Source organism: Diceros bicornis, unplaced genomic scaffold, assembly GCF_020826845.1.
Source record: "Diceros bicornis minor isolate mBicDic1 unplaced genomic scaffold, mDicBic1.mat.cur scaffold_267_ctg1, whole genome shotgun sequence".
Taxonomy (NCBI): Eukaryota; Metazoa; Chordata; class Mammalia; order Perissodactyla; family Rhinocerotidae; genus Diceros; species Diceros bicornis.
Window position 1 is genome coordinate 194,633 of NW_026691143.1, and position 11,041 is coordinate 205,673.

Sequence of the window (11,041 nt, forward strand, 5' to 3'; positions counted from 1 at the left end):
TCATGAAGAATTCAATAGGCATGGTTATTTTCCACCTCAGTTTATGTTAATGTAAGCGCACATGTCATGCTCTTACAATTAATCGTCCCCTCCAGCACGTAGTAGTTGAATATACTTGCTCTTAGCAGAGTCCACACACCACTAACCTAGAATGTTCTGATTATAAAACAAGGTTGAATCCTGTGTTTGAAACTCTTAGGCAACCATAACTTTACCTGTGATTGGAATCTTTGCTGCCATGCTCTCTTCCTTGCTCTCGTCTCCGCAGCCACTTGAAATGTCTAAAAATCAAACACACGATAATAAAAGTGTATTTCAAGGTTATATTTACGGAATAGGCCTTTGCTTTTTTTTTTTCTTAACTGCCATTCCTTTTATTTTCACTGCTTCCCCACCTCCTTTCTTTGCTTAGTTTATTTCTTGTCTGAAATAGTACTGTTCCTAAAAAGAAACCTATTCCAAAACTAAGGTATCTCTATGTTGCTTTCATGCAAAATGATTTAGCCTGACATCTATCAAATTTGACTGGGGCTTAAAACAAGCAAGCCTCAAATCCTGTGCATGTATATCAACTTCTGAATATATCCTGAGCAACTCATAGCTCTCTTGGGAATACATTATAGCGGTTTATTGGCATGTCTTAACAATAACGTTAAAATAATCACAATTTTCGGGCCGGCCCCAGGGCTTAGCGGTTAAGTGCGCGCGCTCCGCTGCTGGCGGCCCGGGTTCGGATTCTGGGCGCGCACCGACGCATCGCTTCTCCGGCCATGCTGAGGCCGCGTCCCACATACAGCAACTAGAAGGCTGTGCAGCTATGACATACAACTATCTACTGGGGCTTTGGGGGGAAGAAAATAAATAAATAAAATCTTTAAAAAAAAATAATAATCACAATTTCTGGATACTAAAAATTGGTTATTAAGTTTTGGGGGGCATAAACTCTGATTCTTGATCATCTGTTTAAACTTATAAAAGGTTCTAATAGAATTAAAAAGAATGTTTACCAATTATGAGTAAATTCTATTAAGTGATATCAAAAATTTCACAGTACTCTATGTGAAGTACTTGATGGACTCACTTTCATAGAATCATCTTCATCTTTGTGGGATGATAATAATTATCTACTGCCAAGTGCTGTTAGTTCTGTTAAGATTTCAATTTATAAAAACTTATTTTATTGGAAATTCAGCAGGACAGCAGATCGACAATTAGGTTTCCTATTCCTGTTAGACTAAATGAAAACATATATTTATTGGAAGGTGGTATAAAACAAATAACATATTATACATATTAAAATTAGAAGTGTTCTTGAGTCTGCTTTATTTTATAGGTACACCTTGAGAAAGGGTGTTTGCGTTGACTCTGAATGCGTTTTTGCTGTGGACAGACCCTTTAACAACAGTTACCTTGTTCCCTTGTAAGAACACTGTTGAGCCACAGAGTGGGTTTCGCTTCCTTTATTCCACTACTGTCATTCAGAATAGATGGCAAGCTGCAAGATGATTCAGAACGGCCGAACTATCGTCACACTCTTCTGTAGGGGCTTTTTTCAATAACGCTGCTGCCTACAGTGTTTAAAAGAAATAAAAATAAACTCTAGCCACATTCCCGTTGGTCTCAAAGACCCAGCCTTCAGACATAATTTTAGGTTAAGCTTTACTTTGGATTTAATTTGCTTCCTAACATTTAACTGAAATTAAAATGTCTTCAAGATAAAATAACATCTGATTATTTTGCAGCATAATTTAATTCTTTACAACAACTTACACTTGTAATAATACATTTTTTTGTGGCCTGAATCTTATGTCATGCTGAAGTGTTCTACTTGTGAAGTACGTATGTGAAATGTGACCACTCTTGTGAAGCTGGGCTGGTTTATCCAAGATCGACTCTCTCATTGCATGAATGCTGTTGGTTTGGATTGAGAAAGAGATCTGGAAAAATGTGACCTTGCAGTATCCCCATCCTTCCAGAAATGACCCCTGAACTTCCCCCAAATGAGAAGACTGTAGAAAAACTTGGTGGCTGAGAAGGAGACACTAAGCAAAAAGAGAATTGCCCTTATTTTAAAGCATAATTGTCAATCAAGGATAAACACACTCTGCACTTTGCTGCTAAGTCTGCTGGGGAGCTCAGGAAACTTACTAGCCACACTGCCTATCTGTTTTCAAAGGGCACCAAATTGTCTTACCCATATCGCCTCATGTGTCCTGGGCAGGGAGGTGGGCACAGATTTTATCACAGCCAACTTGAGAGGCAGAGAAAAAGTCAAAATTAACAGGACAGGTAAATACCCATGTCTCTTAATTTCTAGGTCAACACTCTTCCCCCAAGAAATAAAACTATACTGGTAACAAGAGTTAAACAACCAATGATGACATTGTCCCGCTGCCAGAGTGTGTTTCTCTCTCATTTCCTACTTGGAAGTGGTGATTTGCCCAGGCGGCGGGGAGAGGAAATCTCGGTGGTGGTGCTGACCTTTCCCTGGTCTCTGGCAACAGTAGTAAATACAAGGAAATGTCCAACTCAACCTGTAGAATGGACACGAGACTCTACAAGTTAATATGAAGAGCAAAACTGGACAAAGCCTCATAGGTCATCTTTAGTTTGAGAGCGAAGTGGTAACAACATAATTCTCTAGTGAACAAGGGGGAAGATAATCATCTCTCCTCATGAAGATGCCCTGACAGGAAGAATCACAGAGGCAGAATATGGAAGATCTTGCCTTGTAAGTTTGGCTTTGAACATACAAGGCCACTGCCATCGGCCTTGATATCCCTGCAAGGCTCCGGCCCTCTGCCCTCCCCTGGACCAGCTGGCCACCTGGATCCACGGCCTATCCTAGGGGCCGGAGCAGCTGATTTCAGGGGATTTAAGGAATTCTAGTCTCCTCGGCCGAAGGACTTGGTGTCAAGTTAGCCTTGTAGCCAGCACCTGTCTGTGGTCCAGTTCTAGTAACCAGTTCTAGAGGAAGAGGTAGCTCTTCCTCTATTTACATAAAGTAGTCCCTGACTTTTACTCGAGTTGTGATAATTCTCTGTTGGGATGACCTGCATTGTATCCCTGTTTCTGCACACTGGGGTTCAGGTGTAGAGTCCTGCCCTTGAAGCTCAGGCCAGGGCTGATTCCCATCACTGGCTGCCGTAATGCCTCAATCCCAGCTGCCTACATGGACCACTGTACTGCACCTGCTTCCAGAATCTGTCCAGGAAGACAGGTGTGAAGAATAGTGTCACCTCCTTGACCTGCCATCTCTCAGTTGTCAGTACGCAAGCTGAGCCACTGTGGCCTGTCTCATTTCCAGATCTCCACCTCTCCTGCTCTAGTCTGTCTGCTTCCACAGGGAGATAAGCTCCTATTCTGTGTGCCCAATCATCCTGGATCTATGAAAAGCATTTTAGAATATGAACAAAAAGAACTGACCCAAATTCTGAAGTGAAAGTTATAATTTTCTTTTCCTAAAATAATTCAAACATTCTGAGAGAGCCTCAAATATGTATTTCTTCGTCGTATTACCTTATGCAATAGCTGTAACTAATAATTTCTTGGCATGACTTCGTAATAGCCACTGTTTTAACACATATTTTAAGAATAAAATTGTTAAAGGACTTTCTACACTTTTTACTGTAGAATTTGCAGATAATGGAAACTGTTTTGGATTGTCAATGACTCAGATTACTTGTAACTGGGCCCTCAATGATGACACACAATTTATCTCACTGTTTTGTGCACCCCTTTCATATTAAGACCCTCTTTTGCTTTAGCTGGGTTCCAACTGGGTTTCAAAAGAACACAATAAAATGCTATAATAATCCTGCAAATGTCTTTCTAATAAGTCCTTGTATGCTTGATAAGAATACCACCACTGCTACTAGTTCTACACTCTGCCCTCTTTTTTTTTTTTTTTTTTTTACCAGGGTGAGGTAAATAAAGTAGTGGGCATACTGCAGGTTTTCACTTATTTCATATATTTTATCCCATTTATCTTCACTACTCAATACTCTTATCTCTAGGATTTCTCTTACTTTTTTGATAGAGATGTTTATAAAAGGACTCATCTTTTAAGATAATCCTAGAGATAATTTCTCAAAGATGAGTCTTTTATTTTATAAGGATTTTGATGGATGGTCAAATTACATGAGAATGGTTGGCTTCACTTTACTGGACCACAGAGCCAACAAAGAGAGCAGCAGATCTGCCCAACGGGTCATTCATAAGGGAACCCACAATATAAATCCCTAATAAGCAGGTAATAATGATAAGCAGGGACAGAAACAAAAGTCAATCTCAGACAAGGAATGGTTAGAGGTTTCTAGTCAAAAACAACTTCTGCAGAGTCAGGAAAAACATCTGTAATACATTCTCAGGATGTACTGTTTGCAGATGCTTTAGCCAGGCATATTTCTAAGGAAGCCCCCAATTTGAAGGGGCGTGCAGTCTGAAACTGACAACAATAACCCATACCTACAAAGAAACAAAAGCCCAGAGAAGAGGGAACAAGCTGCTTTACACAGCTCATGCTGGGACTGAATGGGCTCTGCAAATTGGAGCTCTCTATCTGAAAAATGCCACCAGACAACAGTTTTACCATGGGCCTCCTGATGGTGCTTATGAATAGACTATGCTTGGGTGTCAACTTATCTGTTAGCTAATAAAGGCTCTCTTTGATTTCATACATTTGGAGCCCAGGAGGGAGACTGGGGACTGTCTCAGTGTTCTCAGCAGTCTGGAGCCTAAGTCAATAGAACAAACTAGTTCCTCACTTTTCTGCCTTTCCAGGAACCAGGAGAAAAGGCTTAGAAATTCAATGCCAAGGCACACACTATTTGTAGAATGACTGATGGTCATATTTCAGATCTTAGAAAGACACATCGTCCTATGATTTACACTTAGCAGGACACTTAGAATTACCAGCTCAATTCTACCAGAATTTTTCTCAAAGGTCAGTTACGGTTCCTGCTAGGTCTAGAACCCCAAGAGTCATCTAGGCTGCCTCTTAATTTATATCCAGAAACTTAACTGTGATTATTCAAATGCCTAAATAGACAGATGAAGATAATAATGGAAAAGACTTTGTGTCCAAAATATCATTAAGAAAAATGAAAGGCAAAAATCAAACTGCTCAAAATATTGCAACAAATTGTACGAATTTACATAAAAACAATTCTTACAAGTCAACAAGAAAAAACATTACCTAATAGAAAAATGAGCAAAGGACACGAACTGGCAAATTATAAAAGAAGAACCACAAAGGGCTCACAAATAGGTAGGGGAAAAGTTTGACCTCAATGGTAATATAAAGGTCAAATGAACAAAAAAATTGGATGTCATTTGCACTTCTCAATTTGGTGCTCAAAAAAAAAAAAGTTGATAGCACCCAGTTTCATAAAGTGCTCAGATTATATATATATATATTTTCCTCCATTCCTTGTGACTTTGATGACCCCTCCAGAGTGAGATCTGGCAGTGCAGAGCAAAAGGCTGAAAGACACACATTCCCTTCGACCTAACAACTCTACATCTAGGAATTCATTCTAAGGAAATAGCATGGATATTTGTACAAACTGAATTGCTCAGATGTTCTTTGAAATTTTTTTACTACAGGAAAAATTAAAAACAACTTAAATGTTGAACAGGAGGCTGGTTAAAGGGACAGTGGAATAGCCACACAGCGGTCTCTGCACAGCTGTTGGGAATGATGTAGAAGAAGATGTGATGGTATGAAAGGAAGTTCACTTGTGACAAGTGGGAAAAAAAGAAGCTATGGACACAAACAGTACAACCCATGTTTGCCAATATATTAAATATTAAAAACCATACACCACAACGTCAACGGGCAATTTTATTTTCTCCTTTTTGTTTACCTTAATATTCCAAGTTTGGTTTTCTTTTTTTTCCTGCTAGTTTTTTAAGACAAACACATGCTAGCTCCAAAGGAATCTGATTTCTGCGACGGATGGTACAAATACAAACAGAAGCGAATGTGAAAGCATTTAATAAAATTACATTTCCTTCTGTATGTAAATCAGTGCTGTTAACGCAGATACAGAAAAGCAAGAGAATTAAAAACCACGGATGTAGACAGTAGATGACAATCTCCCCTAATACACAGATTTAACTGACTTTTTCCTCAAGAACCTTCCTCTTGCACACCAGAAGTAATTTTTCAATGTTTAAAGAGAAATGCAAGCATCATCACCTAAGGTATGTCTAAGTTATACGAAGGGGATTTTATCTGTGCAGCAATTAAAAGAAAGGGGAAAGTATTCATATGAGCCAGCAAATGAGTATTCAAGAGAGAAGATCAAGAGAACAGTCGATCCTTAGGGAGAGATGAAGGGATTTCTGTGACTAGTCATGTGTCTTTCTGGTATGTGTGGTGGGGGCACTCTATGAGTGCCACCAGTAAGCCACTCTGCTTTCCCTGGAGAAGTTCTCCTGGGTGGAAACAGACATCACTTAGGAGAGAAGGAGTATTAAGGCACTTTGTGTTTTAATGAAGCACCCAACTCATTTTTTTTTCCACATAAAGTAATTATAAATTTTTCTGATTTAAAAGCCTGCAGCTCAATTATGTAATTGCCTAATAGGGTATGCGGGTGCTGTGGATCTTATCTGGTCTCAAGGGGACATAATCCGAGTTTCAGCGGCTTTAATGATGTATTTACTCAAGAGACAGGATTGACTCTAGCTGACAGCAAGGGGACCCACAGGTAAACATCATTTACATGTGACTGTTTAATTAGCCATTTACCCAAGAGATCAAAGTAAATATTTCTGAGCTTCATTAGACTCTTAGCCAAGTAATTTTTAGTAGAACTTTCTTAAATTTTGAAAATCTCTTATTTTTAAGATTTTTATCTACAGAGAAATATGTAACTCATGCTATTTACTAAAGGTGTATATTGTTTCAATACAGGGAAACAACCAAAGATACTTGATTTTGCTAATAGTAAAAGCATGACATGTAAATCAAAACAGTCCTAGAACTCACAAAAGCATTTTGTTCTAAAGTTCGCAAGGCTTGCCCTGCCCACGTCATTTTGGTAACATTGTTCTTTACGGCTGTGCATTTCTTCAGTCACAACCTAACCGTTTCAGAAACTGCCTGCTTACTTCGATTTTTAAGGACAGATTTTGTGATTAATTTATTGGTAATTTTTATGATTGTCACTAAGATGAGATCAGGATGATTTAAAAGGGAACAAAAAACCTACGAGGGGAGGCAGAATAGCACTTGATTCATAAGTTATTAATTGGGTAGCCCCTTCTCATTAATAATGGAGATATTGGGCCGGCCCTGTGGCTTGGCGGTTGGGTGCGCGTGCTCCGCTGCTGGCGGCCCGGGTTCGGATCCTGGGCGCGCACCGACGCACCGCTTCTCTGGCCATGCTGAGGCCGCGTCCCACATACAGCAACTGGAAGGATGTGCAACTATGACACAACTATCTACTGGGGCTTTGGGGGAAAAAATAAATAAATAAAATTAAAAAAACAAAAACAAAAAACCAAGCAACACTGAGAGATCCTTTAAAAAAAAAATAATGGAGTTATTATTTGTAAAATTATGAGTGGATTGGTTGTCTGGAAGTGGGAATACGTTTTCTAATATAAACGACACCTTTTTAAAAAAAGATGACTAGATAGGAAAGGGCAGTAGACCACTACTTACTTCACCCTTGACACGGCTGAGATGTGACCTACCTGAGTGAACAAGAATGGAGTACAATGTTGTTACAAAATGGTACTAGATAAAATGGACAACAAAACCGGAAAACAAATCCTTCTTAGGATCTACATTTATTGGGCCAGCCCAGTGGCATAGTGGTTAAGTTTCCCTGCTCCGCTTCAGCGGCCCAGGGTTTACAAGTTGGGATCCCAGGCGTGGACATATGCATGGCAGGTGCATCAAGCCATACTGTGGCAGGCATCCCACATATAAAGTAGAGGAAGATGGGCATGGATGTTAGCCCAGGGCCAATCTTCCTCAGTAAAAAGAGGAGGATTGGCAACAGATGTTAGCTCAGGGCTAATCTTCCTGACCTAAAAAAAAAAAAGAAAGAAAAAAAAAAAAAGATCTACATTTATCAATAGGTGTGGAACGGATCTAAAAAACACAGGTTTTTCCTCAAGAACATGGTTCTTTCTCAAAGAACATTCACACAACTGGTATCATACCTCAAACAAAACAAAACTATAGGTTATTTATTGAGTCACAGGAAGTGCAGTGAAATGAAAATATGTGTGGGAAGGATAGCACAAGATTACCTCCGAAAAGGGGCATGGGCTTGAGGAGAAGCGCACAGGGGCTGTATCTCCATAATAATTTATTTCAGGAGAAAGAAATTGGGGAGGAAGGAGGTTAGAGGAGGGAGACGAGGAGAAGGAGAAAAGGAGGGGAGAAGAAGAGGAGAGAAAGAGCAGAAGAAGGGAGGGAAGGTGTGTGAAAGGGGGAGAGAGAAAAGCCAAGAGGGAGGGGGAAAAGGAGGAGGGGTAGGAAGATGAGGAGAAGGAAGAGGAGGAGCAGGTCTGAAATAAATAGGGTGCAATGGTAACAACACATTGAGTCTGGGCTGGGAGGCATGGGATTCCTGGGTTCATTTTATCACTCTATGTTTGTATGTTTGAAATGCTTAAAAAAAGTACTTCTACTCTCTTTTAATCAAAGGGGCAAAGAAAGGGGGGCTTGAGAAGGACTGAAGGTGCTCTGAGAGGCTTGAGGGGTGATGGCAGAGGCTCTGGACCGCACAGCGACACAGGTGTGTGACTTCAGTGCAGAGACGGCAAGCCGCGCCTCCGGGAGGGGCACATGCAGAATCCTCGAACTTTGCGCACGATAAAAATAAAAAGGATCAAAGCCAGAAAACCCTATATTACATGTAAGGATGAGAAAACATACATGAAACTAGACACGTGCACAAGACATTAAATTTAGGAAAGGAAAGGCCATCTCTCTGAGTGTATGGCTTCTCCAGGGAATGACGAGGACCACGACGGGAACGCTCTAAATCTGGCTCCTGGGCTGGAGCCCCTCCTGCCTTCCTTGGGAGTCTGCTCCATGGGTTCCCTGGTCTCTTCAGCAGCTCACGCTCCCCTCTGCGCCAGCTCCTGAGTCAGGCCCCTCCTGCCTTCCTTGGGAGTCTGCTCCATGGGTTCCCTGGTCTCTTCAGCAGCTCACGCTCCCCTCTGCGCCAGCTCCTGAGTCAGGCCCCTCCTGCCTTCCTTGGGAGTCTGCTCCATGGGTTCCCTGGTCTCTTCAGCAGCTCACGCTCCCCTCTGCGCCAGCTCCTGAGTCAGGCCCCTCCTGCCTTCCTTGGGAGTCTGCTCCATGGGTTCCCTGGTCTCTTCAGCAGCTCACGCTCCCCTCTGCGCCAGCTCCTGAGTCAGGCCCCTCCTGCCTTCCTTGGGAGTCTGCTCCATGGGTTCCCTGGTCTCTTCAGCAGCTCACGCTCCCCTCTGCGCCAGCTCCTGAGTCAGGCCCCTCCTGCCTTCCTTGGGAGTCTGCTCCATGGGTTCCCTGGTCTCTTCAGCAGCTCACGCTCCCCTCTGCGCCAGCTCCTGAGTCAGGCCCCTCCTGCCTTCCTTGGGAGTCTGCTCCATGGGTTCCCTGGTCTCTTCAGCAGCTCACGCTCCCCTCTGCGCCAGCTCCTGAGTCAGGCCCCTCCTGCCTTCCTTGGGAGTCTGCTCCATGGGTTCCCTGGTCTCTTCAGCAGCTCACGCTCCCCTCTGCGCCAGCTCCTGAGTCAGGCCCCTCCTGCCTTCCTTGGGAGTCTGCTCCATGGGTTCCCTGGTCTCTTCAGCAGCTCACGCTCCCCTCTGCGCCAGCTCCTGAGTCAGGCCCCTCGCTGTCTTGTCTGGCCCACAGCAGGGCCCGCTCCTCCCCGTCTCAGTCCCACTCCAAGCAGACAGCACTCCCCAAGGCGCAGCAGAGACCTCATGACAGCCCCGCTCGCAAAGCTCTACCGGCTTTTCAGAATCTACTCAATAAACACCAACTCCTTGGCCTAGGCTGGACCCGGCACAGCAAGGCTCCACTCCCTCGGACCTTCTCGCCCCCAGCCCACACACCAGCCACGGAAGACGGCTCTGTTTCCCGGGTCTGGATGGAGTGGAGAAAGAAAACCAGGATGCCACAAGAGGCTTCTAAGTTCCTTGGAAAATGCTGTGGTAGATATGCTTAATTAGGTTAGCTCCAAAACCTGAATCAACGTTATGTAAGGAGTTGAGATTCCTACATAAAACACTATGCAAAAGGCCTGAGAGCAGAAAGTTAAAACCAACCATAAAACCTCACTATTATTTAATCTTTTTTCAAATATGTTAACCATTGCTAAGAACATGACTATTTCCTTAAATGAATAATTTGTACATCTTGAAACTTATTAAAAAAAATAAAAATTACTAACCCCTGTCCTCTGGTCCACGTTTTTGACTGGAAAACTTCAGACTTCTTAGCTACCTCTTCTGTGATAGAATTATCACGTTCTTTCAAGGTGGCCATGTGCTGACCCAACTGTGCCCTCAACAAGCCTGAGGCTGACGCTTGTTCAGATCTATAACACAGAAATAGGAGACACATTAGAAATTTGTAGTATTGGGTTACTTATGAGATTCCCATATTTTCAAAGGCCCCTTAATCAAGTTGGTAGAAGATAGTTCATCCAGAAAAGTCTAGAACCTAATATATTCTGGACTAAGGGAATTTCCAGAGTCTTGGTATTTCTTTTTTAATTTTATTTTGGTTATGATTTCATTGCTAGATGAGCATTCTCAACTTTGGCTGCATACTGGAACTACCTGGGGAGGTTTGCAAAATCCAGGTGCCTAATGCCACCCCTACAGAGTCTAGTAAAATTGGCCTGAGGTGTGGTCCAGCCATTGGGATTTTTTAAGGCTCACAGAGCGATTCTAATGCGCGGCCATGGTTTCAAATCACTGCACAGATAGTCACCCTCCTCTTAAGTGTAGTTAAGAGAAACAGATCACATTTCCATCTCAACAACAGTTGATTCCTGTTATATACTTACTATGAAATTTT

At 42.3% G+C, this 11,041-nt stretch overlaps 1 long non-coding RNA gene across 1 annotated transcript; it reads right to left on the bottom strand.

Moving 5' to 3' along the window:
* Window positions 1-1,510: 1,510 nt before the first annotated feature.
* On the bottom strand, window positions 1,511-10,437 carry LOC131402789 (uncharacterized). Its single transcript, XR_009218966.1, has 3 exons — window positions 10,410-10,437; window positions 2,195-2,251; window positions 1,511-1,568 (listed from the first exon to the last, which is right to left on the bottom strand). It is a non-coding gene; the product is annotated as an uncharacterized LOC131402789 (long non-coding RNA).
* Between the last annotated feature and the right edge of the window lie 604 nt (window positions 10,438-11,041).